Source organism: Leopardus geoffroyi, chromosome C2, assembly GCF_018350155.1.
Source record: "Leopardus geoffroyi isolate Oge1 chromosome C2, O.geoffroyi_Oge1_pat1.0, whole genome shotgun sequence".
NCBI classification, from domain to species: domain Eukaryota; kingdom Metazoa; phylum Chordata; class Mammalia; order Carnivora; family Felidae; genus Leopardus; species Leopardus geoffroyi.
The window spans coordinates 129,401,036-129,412,000 of record NC_059333.1 but is presented as its reverse complement, the minus strand read 5'-3'; positions in this window follow the sequence as shown (position 1 = coordinate 129,412,000).

Below are 10,965 nucleotides of genomic sequence, written 5' to 3'. Positions count from 1 at the left end.
TAAGAAGTGGAGACAGAAGTTAATGTGGTAATCAGCTAGGCAGGAGAGTCAAAATAGAGAATCATAAACAGATACTCTACTAACTAATCTCCTGATACTGCAGGTTTGTGATATATATATCCTAAATCCTTGTTGTGGACATAATTTTGATGTGGACATAAAATTTGACACTGTAGCCCAATGAGACTGGAATTCTAAATGATCATTGGATGTGTAGTAACACAGAAGCTGGGTCGAACTTAAGTTGTCAACTCATTTCACGTGGGAATACCCTCCCCCAGCTGAACTTTCCAGGGATCCTGTCAGAGCATGCAGCAGGACACTTTTGTGAGGGTAAGCTCCTTTGTCTCCAAACGTGATGGAAAACGATGGGTTAAGTAGGAAGGACGCAGCACCCGGCCCTGTAGTCTAACTGTTGCTAGGCTGGAGCAGATAGCTTTAGGATCAGGTGAGATGTTGGGTTAACAACCAAGTAGGAGGCAGCCATTTTCTCACCTGAAGAGGTAGTAAATTTAACAGGCAATAACTTTAAAAAGTTTCTTGCAGGGGCATGTGAGTGGCTCAGTCAGTTAAGCATCTGACCTCAGCTCAGGTCATGATCCCATGGCTTGTGAGTTCAAGCCCCACATTGGGCTCTATGTTGGCATCGCAGAGTCTGGAGTCTGCTTCGGATTCTGTCTCCCTTCTCTCTGCCCCTCACTTGCACTCTCTCTTTCTCTCTCAAAAATAAATAAACATTGGGGCGCCTGGGTGGCGCAGTCGGTTAAGCGTCCGACTTCAGCCAGGTCACGATCTCGCGGTGAGTTCGAGCCCCGCGTCGGGCTCTGGGCTGATGGCTCAGAGCCTGGAGCCTGCTTCCGATTCTGTGTCTCCCTCTCTCTCTGCCCCTCCCCCGTTCATGCTCTGTCTCTCTCTGTCCCAAAAATAAATAAAAAACGTGGAAAAAAATAAATAAATAAATAAATAAATAAATAAATAAATAAACATTTTTAAAAAGTTTCTTGCAAATAGTGTAATGTTGTATATTTTGCAGTGACATTTTAGGAAACCTGGTCTTCTGTTTTTGTTTTTCATTAAAAACCTGAGCAGTTTTTGACCCCAAGATCTGAAGGTTTAAATTTTAAGCCAATGCATTTTGCCTTTTCTTACCTTGTTAGGACAAAGTGGCAATAATTTTCTTTGTTTTCTTATTTTTTTAACTTTACTTATTTTGAGAGAGAGAGAGCAGGGGAGGAGCAGAGACAGAGAAGGAGAGAGAGAATCCCAAGCAGGCTCCACGCTGTCAGTCCAGAGCCTGATGCAGAGCTCAAACTCACAAAACGTGAGGTCGTGACCTGAACTGAAACCAAGAGTTGGACGCTTAGCTGGCTGAGCCCCCCAGGTGCCCCACAATAATTTTCTATATGGTCTCTTAACACCTATCGGGTGATTTTTACCTTATTCCCAGGAAAACTCAAACTTTGGTTTCTTAATCTTTTTGTGTAGGACGGCAACACGTACAAAATAAACTAATAATTATTTTGAATGTTAGCGTATGGAAACACAAAACGTTACCTCAGGACAGAGTCTCTGTTCTTCCATTTTAACTTAAGGGGTACTTGGGTGGTTCAGTCAGTTGAGTGTCTGACTTGGGCTCACGGTCATGATCTCACAGTTCATGAGTTCGAGCCCCGTGTCAGGCTTTGTGCTGACAGCTCAGAGCCTGGAGCCTGCTTTGGATTTTCTGTCTTCCTCTCTCTCTGCCCCTCCCCCGCTTATTCTCTCTCTCTCTCTCTCTCAAAAATAAGCAAACTTTTTTAAAAAATAAAAATAAGAAAAAATATATATATATATATATATTTTTTTTTTTTTTTTTTTTTTTTAAAGTACTGATGATGCCTCCACCCTCCACCTGGCATTCTGGTTTACTAGGTATATGGTACGACTTGCCCATAGGGGATTTTTGTTTTTTTTAAGTTCCCCAGTAAATTCCAATGTGCAGCAAAGTTTGGGACCCACTGGGTTACTTCAAAATAAGGGACAAATGATCTCTCTGTGACTGAGTTGGAAAAGTCACAAAGCTAGATAGAGAAATGTAGAAAAATATTTTCAGTTGGTTCTTAGCCCAGAAGGATTATCATATTTATAAATGCACTTTTGGATACTGTGAAATGGAGGTAAATTGATACTGAAGTGAGGTGGCGGGAGACTTGTAAGCTGAAATACTAAGCTCTTGATTTTTATGTATACCTTTTTATAGTTCATAACTGTCAACACAAATACCCTTTTTAGTGTTTCCCATCATTTCTTAGAAAATGACCTCCCCATTAATAGGATTACTGTAGCTACTTTGCTTTCCTTCTCTATACAGTGATCTGACTCTGTTGGGCGGTGTCTTGGCAGTAAGTCCGACCAGGCCGGAATTCTCTCACTGTAAATGCTAATCTGCCCTCCATACTTGTGGCCACTTTTAATTTGCCCATCCATTAGGTTGCCCAGTTACACCTTTGGGGTTCAGGGCTTTCTTTAGAATTGTGCAGTTCTCCCTGATGACTGTGAAATAAACCCTAATTAACTTTGCAAGAGATAAGCATCAGCAACTGCAGAATCCGGGAGCTCACCTACTTAGGAATTAGAACCTCAGATGCTTCGACCACCCACACTCTTGGCCTGAGGTTCACTTCACTCACCAGCTCCTTCCTTTTAAGGGTCAGGTGGGCTGCACTTCGGCATCTGTTTTAATGGTGTGTAGGCACACAGAGGCGTTCTCCTCAGCTTGTTTTTTACTTTAACCTGCTCGGATGATTGTGGTTTTCTTCCTGGGTTTCTCTGATTTTACAGTTCAAATTTTATGCTTTTCATTAGAACCCGGATTAAAGTTAGAAATCAGGAATTCCCATCCTCAACGGCACCATAGTAATGGGGGTAAAGGGAAGTGGCAAGTTTCCATGATATTTCTTTGTTCTTCCCCGACATTCCCTCCTTCCTTCTCTCTCGTTTTTTTTAAACTTAGTTCCAGTGGGCAAGAGTGTTAAGTAGCAAATCATTCATTGGGATTTTTTTAAAGTACTCATATAGTATTTAACCTTGGGCCAGGCACCCTTCTAACCAGGAACAAGTGCTGCTCATCTAATCCCTGGCAGTCCCTTCAAGATGGGGAAATAGGTTCTGCGAGTTAAGTCGTTTGCCTAAATCACAAGGCTAGTAAGGAAGGAGCCAGGATCCCGCCCCAGGTGTTTTGCCTCCAGCATGTTCTTAACCATGAGGCTCTGCTCCCACTGCTCTAGCCGGACTTCAGGCTGGAGAAAGGAGAGGGGAAAGAAATGCTTCTTCGAATTTGACTTGAGAGCGCCTTTTGCCCTATTCCCGTCCCAAGGTCAGCATGGGTGCACTAGAGCCTGGCTTCTTCACTCTCTCTCTCTCAGAACAGCAGAATATAGACCTCCTAATGTTGAGGTGAGTTGTACTAACCCTTATTTAATTGCTGGGGATGGGATTTTATTTTTCTTGGGATATTTTATGATGAAAAATTTCAAATACATGAGTACAGAGAAGAGTGTAATGGATGTCCTTGAACCTATAACCCACCTTCCATGATTATCAATTTGCATCCACTCTTCTCTCACTTGTGAGCACCCTTCCCATTCCCTGGATCTTTTTTTTTTTTTTTAATGTTTATTTATTTTTGAAAGAGAGAGCACTAGCAGGGGAGGAGCAAAGAGAGGGGGAGACAGAGGATCTGAAGTAGGCTCTGTGCTAACAGCAGAGAGCCCAATGTGAGGCTCGAACCCATGAACCATGAGATCATTACCTGAGCAGAAGTCAGATGCTTAATCAACTGAGCCACTAGGCACCACCCCCCACCCCCATCCCCACCCAGATTGTTTTTAAGCTAAACCCAGACCTACTTCATCCATAAATATTTCACCTAGGGATAAAGACTCTTAACTATAATACCATCGTCACACCTAAAAAAAAGCTAACATTTTCTTAATATCAAATATCTTGTTGGTGTTCACATTCTCTCTGATTTTGCATGGTTCTTTACAGTTGGTTTGTTTGAAACAGAATACAGGCAAGGATGACCTATTTAGTTTTCTAAGCTTCCCAGAATTTCCCCATTTTAGTCTTACCATTCAGTTATTGAAAAAACCTGGTCATTTGGCTTGTAGAATTTTCCACGTTCTGAATTCAGCAGGTTGCTTTCCTAGATTTTCCTATGAATGAGTTGAGTGGTGTGCCCGTTACTAATTTATGGCCTCTGGCTTCCAGAGCTGCCCTTCTTTGCCCCGTGTTGTGAGTCAGGAACTCTGTGCCCTGCACATATCTCACCTGTGCCAAGTGGCTTTGCCAACAGAGGCTGCTGGAGGAACAGTGTAGAGTGGGCAAGAGCGAAGGCCTTGCTTTTGGTCCTCAGGGCAGCTGCAGATCAGCAACCCTCAGGGATCAGCCACGACTCACCCCCCGCTCCAGCAAGTTTCTGTGCCCCTGGCAGGCTGGGTGCTGCACTGCGACCATGTCACTGCTCGTGGCTTTGAGCCTCAGCGTTGAGCAGGACCCCAACTTTAAGTTTCTAATTTCCTTCGGTGTTCACCCCTCCTCAACTGTAGGGGTAGTGCCTGCCTTCTCTGCTTGCTGCTGCTGTACCCCATGTACTCTCTTACCCTTCTTAGTAGTTAACCAAACTTTTTCCTAGTTAATCATTCTTCGCATTACATTTTCTCCTATTAAAATTACTGGCTTAATTTGCTTCTTGACTAAATATTGGCTAATGAAATGGTACCAGGAATGGTCTCAGGAGACAAATCTTCAAAGTTTGTTTCTTGGGATTAGTTGCTGGTTCTTGCTGGTGCCTTTGGACTCCAGTGAAATGATAAGGTCCCTGCCGGTGAGAAATGGGGTACTCCTACTCCGTGACACGCAGTGGCATTACAATGAGGCTGCCGCCTCTGCTTGTGATGAAGCAAGTGCTGTGGGAGCTCCTAGGACCTGGGTTGCACTTGACTTTCACAGCAGTAATGATGTCTGCAAGGACCTGTGAGGGGCTAGTTCTGCATCCACTGTGATCCTATGAGAATAAGTAGCAAGGAGGCTCAGGTCCTTAAGCTCTCAGCTTAAGCCACAGTCCAAGGACCAGAATGCCTCCAAGCCAGACCTAATAGAATCATTTCATATAGGTGGGGGACTGATGGATGTTCCTGAAAACGAAACAAAATTGTCCAGATTGCAGAATTACAACATCAGTTGAATTCGCAGCCTTGTCTTCTTGTGTGACATTTAGGATATTGATCAGGAAAGATGGCACCTGACACTTGAAATGACAACATGGGGTCGGACTCAGAGAATCTTAAAACTTCAAGTCTCAAGGTGCCTGGCTGGTTCAGTCAGTAGAGCATGTGACCCTTAATCTTGGGGTTGTAAGTTCAAGCCCCACGTTGGGCATAGAGCTTACTTAAAAAAAATAATAATAAACTGGACTTAATAAAACTTAAATTAAAAAAAACACAAAACACGAAATCTCTCTGAGCTTGCCTTGCCACTGGACATAGTTTGCCCTTCTGTGCTAGGCTGATAAGGCTAACCTTTTCTTGAAAATCCTGAGATTCCACACTTGGTACAGATTGCCTTGCAAAGACACGCGCATTTCTCAAGAACTTCTTCGTGGCCACTACACCCATAGCTAGAATGAGCAAAAATAAAGAGACTTGCCTAACACGTTATTGTCAGAAATCTGGGGAAAATGTGCAGGAGTGTGTTTGAAGGGAGAGAGCCAGGAGAACAGAATGTAACACTAGATGGAGCTGAATTCATTGATATGGGTGCACTTACTAGAGATTCTGGGTTTAAAGTATTAGCTCTTAAGACTCTAACAGCTTGTTTGGTTGGTCACCAAAACTTGGACACAGCCGTAGCCTATGTTGTCTGTTTTTGTTTATATTGATGTCTAATTTACATATCACTTATTAGTTTCAGGCATACAACGTAATTTGATATTTTGTATATATTACAAAATGATCACTACAATAAGTCTAGTTATTATCTGTTAACATAGTTACAATTTTTTTTCTTGTGATGGGGGGTTTTAAGATTCATTCTCTTAGCACCTTTCAAATATGCAATATAATATTATTAAACATACTCCCCATGCTGTACATTACATCCCCAGGACATATTTATTTTTAACTGGAAGTCTGAACCTTTCGACCCCCTTCACTCATTTCTCCTACTCCACGCCCCACTGCTGGTAAACACCTATCTGTTGTCTGTATCTATGAGTATGGATTGTTGTTGTTTTTTTGTTTTTTTGTTTTAGATTCCACATATAAGTGAGATCATCTGGTATTTGTGTTTCTCTGTCAGACTAATTTCCCTTAGCATAATGTCCTCAAGGTCCATCTATGTTATCACAAATGGTAAGATTTCCTCCTTTTTTATGGCTGAACAATATTCCTGTGGGGTGTGGGTGTGTATATACATCAGTTTCTTCATCCATTCATCCATCAGTGAACACTTAGGCTGCTTCCTTGTCTTGGCGGTTATAAATAATGCTGCAATGAACATGGGGTACAGATATCTCTTCAAGATACTGATTTCATTTCCTTTGGATAGATACCTACAAGTAAGATTGATGGATCATATAGTAGTAGATCCTATAGTAGTTCTATCATATAGTTCTTTTTTTAGGAACCCCCATACTGTTCTCCATAATTGCTGTGCCAATTTACATTCCCACCAACAGTGCACAAGGGGCTCTTTTTTTCCCATGTGCTTGCCAACACTCACTTGTTATTTCTTGTCTTTTTGATTTCAGACATCCTGACAGGGGTGAAGTGATATCTCATTGTAGTTTTGATTTGCATTTCCCTGATGATTAGCGATGTTGAGCAACTTTTCACATATCTGTGGGCCATCTGTAGGTCTTCTTCATGTCTATGCAGATCCTCTGCCCATTTTTAAATTAGATTGATTTTTTGTTTTTTTTTTTTTTTGCTTTTGAGTTGTATGGATATTAGCACCTTATCAGATAGATGATTTACAAATATTTTCTCCCTTTCTTAGGTTGCCTTTTCCTTTTGTTGATGGTGTCCTTTGCTCTGCAGAAGCTCTTTAGTCTGATGTAGTCCCACTTGTTTATTTTTGCTTTTTGTGTCAAATCCAAAAACTCATTACCAAGACCAATGTCAAAATACTTGCCACCTATGTTTTCTTCTAGGAGTTTTATAGTTTCAGACCTTATGTTCAAATCATTAATTCAGTTTCAGTTAATTTTTGTGTGTGCTATAAGATAGTGGTCCAGCTTCATTCTTTTGCATGTGGCTGTCCAGTTTTCCCAGCACCATTTATTGAAGAGGCTGTACTTTCCCTATTGTATATTCTTGCCTCCTCTGTCATAAACTAATTGACCATATGTGTGTGGGTTTCTGGGTTCTCTGTTCTGTTCCATTGATCTGTGTGTCTTTTTTTATGCTCACACCATACTGTTTGTTACAGCTTTGTAATATAGTTGGAACATAGAGAGGATGATGTTTCCAGCTTTGTTTTTCTTTCTTGTTTCTTCTTTGTCTAAGCAGTCTTAAGAAAGAAGAAAACAAAGCTACAAGCATCACAATTCCAGATTTCAAGATATGCTTCAAAGCCATAGTAATCAAGTAGACATTTGATTACACATTTTTCCAAAGAAGACCTAAAGAGGGCCAACAGACACATGAAAGGATGCTCAAAATCACTAATTATCAGGGAACTACAAATCAAAAAACCACAATGAACTATCACCTCACACCTGTCAGAATAACTAGTATGAAAAAGAAAAGAAATAACAAGTTTTGGTAAAGTTGTGAGAAAAAGGAACCCTTACGTAATGTTGGTGGGAACGTAAATTGTTACAGCCATCATGGAAATCAAAATAAAGATTCCTCAAAAAATTAAAAATAAAAATCTTACGCAGGGTTATGTGGCTGGCTCAGCTGATAGAGTAGCTCCTAAGATTGTGAGTTCAAGCCCCAAACTGGGTGTAAAAATCACTTAAAAATCTTTCAGAAATACCTTCTCCAAGAATTCCACTATCGGGTACTTACCCAAAGAAATGAAAACACTAATTCAAAAAGATATATGCACTCCTATATTTGTTACAGTATTATTTACAATATCCAAGATATAAAAGCAACCCAAGTGTCCATTAATATATGAATGGATAAAGAAGATGTGGTGCATACACACACACACACACACACACACACACACACACACTGGAATATTATACAGCCATAAAAAAGAATGAAATTTCTGCCATTTGAAACATCGTGATTGGACCTAGAGTATATTATGTTAAGCAAAATAAGTCAGAGAAAGACAAATGCCATATGATTTCACTCATATGTGGAACCTAAAAAACAAAAAGCAGAAGCAGACCTATAAATACAGAGAACAAACTGATGTTCGCCAGAGGGAAGTGGGGGGGAGGGATGAACAAAAGGGTGAAAGAGAGTGAGAGATAGAGTCTTCCAGTTATGGAATGAGTAAGTCACAGGAATAAAAGGCTCAGCATATGGCATATATTCAATTATACTTTAATAGCATTGTATAATGACAGATGGTAGCTACACTTGTGAGCATAGGGTAACATATAAAGAAGCTGAATCACTATGTTGTGTACCTGAAACTAATATAACATTGTGTGTCAACTATATACAAATAAAAGAAAAAAAATTTTTAAAGATTGTTTTGGCTATTCAGGGTCTTTGTGGCTGCATACAAATTTTAGGATTGTTTGTTGGATTTCTGTGAAAAATGCCGGTGGGATTTGGTAAAGATTACATTGAATCTGTAGATGGCTTTGGGTTTTAACATTTAAGAATGTTAAATTTTTTTTAATGTCTACTTAGTTTTGAGAAAGCGTGAGCATGTGCCCGACTGAGGGAGGTTCAAAGAGAGAGAGAGGATCTGAAGCAGACTCTGTGGTAACAGTGCAGAGGCAGGGCTCAAACCCATGAACCTTGAGATCATGACCTGAGCTGAAGTCAGAGGCTTAACCGACTGAGCCATCCAGGGGCCCCTACCAATGTTAATTCTTGTCTTAACAATGCTAATTCTCCCAATCCGTGAGCGCAGAATATCTTTCCATATATTCCTGTCATCCTCAATTTCTTTTATCGTGTCTTCTAGTTTTCAATATACAGGACTTTGATCTCCTTGGTTAAGTTTATTCCTCGATATTTCATTCTTCTGATGCAATCGTAAATGGAATTGTTTCCTTAATTTCTCTTTCTGATAGTTCATTATTAGTGCATAAAAACACAACTGATTGGGCACCTGGGTAGCTCAGTCGGTTGAGCTTGAGCGTCTGACTCTTGACTTTAGCTCAAGTCATGATCTAACAGTTTGTGGAATCGAGCCCCATGTCGGGCTCTGAGCTGACAGCAGTGCAGAGCCAGCTTCATATTCCCCGTACCCACCCCCTCTCTGCCCGTCTCCTGCTTGTGCTTCCTCTCAAAAATAAATAAAACTTGAAAAATAAAAATAAAATAAATAAAATAACACACAATTGATCTTTGCCTATTGATTTTGTATCCTGCAACTTTACTGAATTCATTTATTAGTTCTAATAGTTTTTTGGTGGAGGCTTTAGAGTTTTTTATGTATAATATCATGTCATCTGCAAATAGCAACAGTTTTACTTCTTTCTTACTGATTTGGATGCCTTTTATTTATTTTTCATGTATAATTGCTGTGGCCAGGACTTGTAGCACTCTGTTGAATGAGTGTTGAGAGAGGGCATTTTTGTCTTGTTCCTGATGTTAGAGGAAAAGTTCTCTGCTTTTCACCATTGAGTATGGTGTGAACTGTGGGTTTGTAACATATGGCCTTTATTATGTTGAGGTATATTCCCTTAATACCTGCTTCGATGAGAGTTTTTACCATGGATGAATGTTGAATTTTGTCCAATGCTTTTTCTGCATTTATTGAGAAGATTATATGAATTTTATCATGCATTCTGTTAATGTGGATGTATCATGTTGATTGATTTACGGATATTGAGTCATCCTTGTATTTTGGGACTAAATCCTACTTGATTATGGTAAATGATCCTTCTAATGTATTGTTGAATTCAGTTTGCTAATATGTTGAGGATTTTTTTTGTTTATGTTCATCAGGGATATTGGTCTGTAATTTTATTGTAGTGTCTTTGGAATGAATAGACTCATAGAATGAATTTGGAAGCATTTCTTCCACTGCTATTTTTTTGGAATAGTTTAAGAAGGATCGGTATTAACTCTTGCTTAAATATTTGGTAGAATTCAGCTGTGAAGCCAACTGGTCCTAGACTTTTGTTGATGAGATTTTTAAATTATTATTACTGAATTCAATTTCATTACTAGTAATCTGTTCAAATTGTCTGTTTCTTCCTGATTCAGTCTTAGAAGATTGTATGTTTCTAGGAATTTATTTACTTCTAGGCTGTCCAATTTGTTGGCCTATAATTTTCATAGTATTCTCTTATAATTCTTTATATTACTATGGTGTTAGTTGTGTCTTTGCTTTTATTTTATTCTGGTTTTATTTGAGCCCTCTCTCTTTGGTACTTGATTCATCTGGCCAAGGTTTTATCAATTATATTTATATTTTCAAAGAACCAGCTCATAATTTCATCTTTTTCACTGATTATTTTAGTCTTTATTTTAGTCTTTATTTTAGTTATTTCTACTCTGATCTTTCTTTCTTTCTTTCTTTCTTTCTTTCTTTCTTTCTTTCTTTCTACTAACTTTGGGCTTTGTTTGTTGTTGTTCTAGTTCCTTTAAATGTAAAATTAGATTCTTTGAGATGTTTTATTTGTTGAGGTAGAACTGTATTGCTATAAAGTTGCCTTTTAGAACTACTTTCACAGTGTCCCAAAGATTTTTGAAGTGTTCTGTTTCCATTTTCATTTGCTTCAAGGTATTATATTTTTTCTTTCTTCATTGACTCTTTGGTGTTTTAGTAAAATGTTAT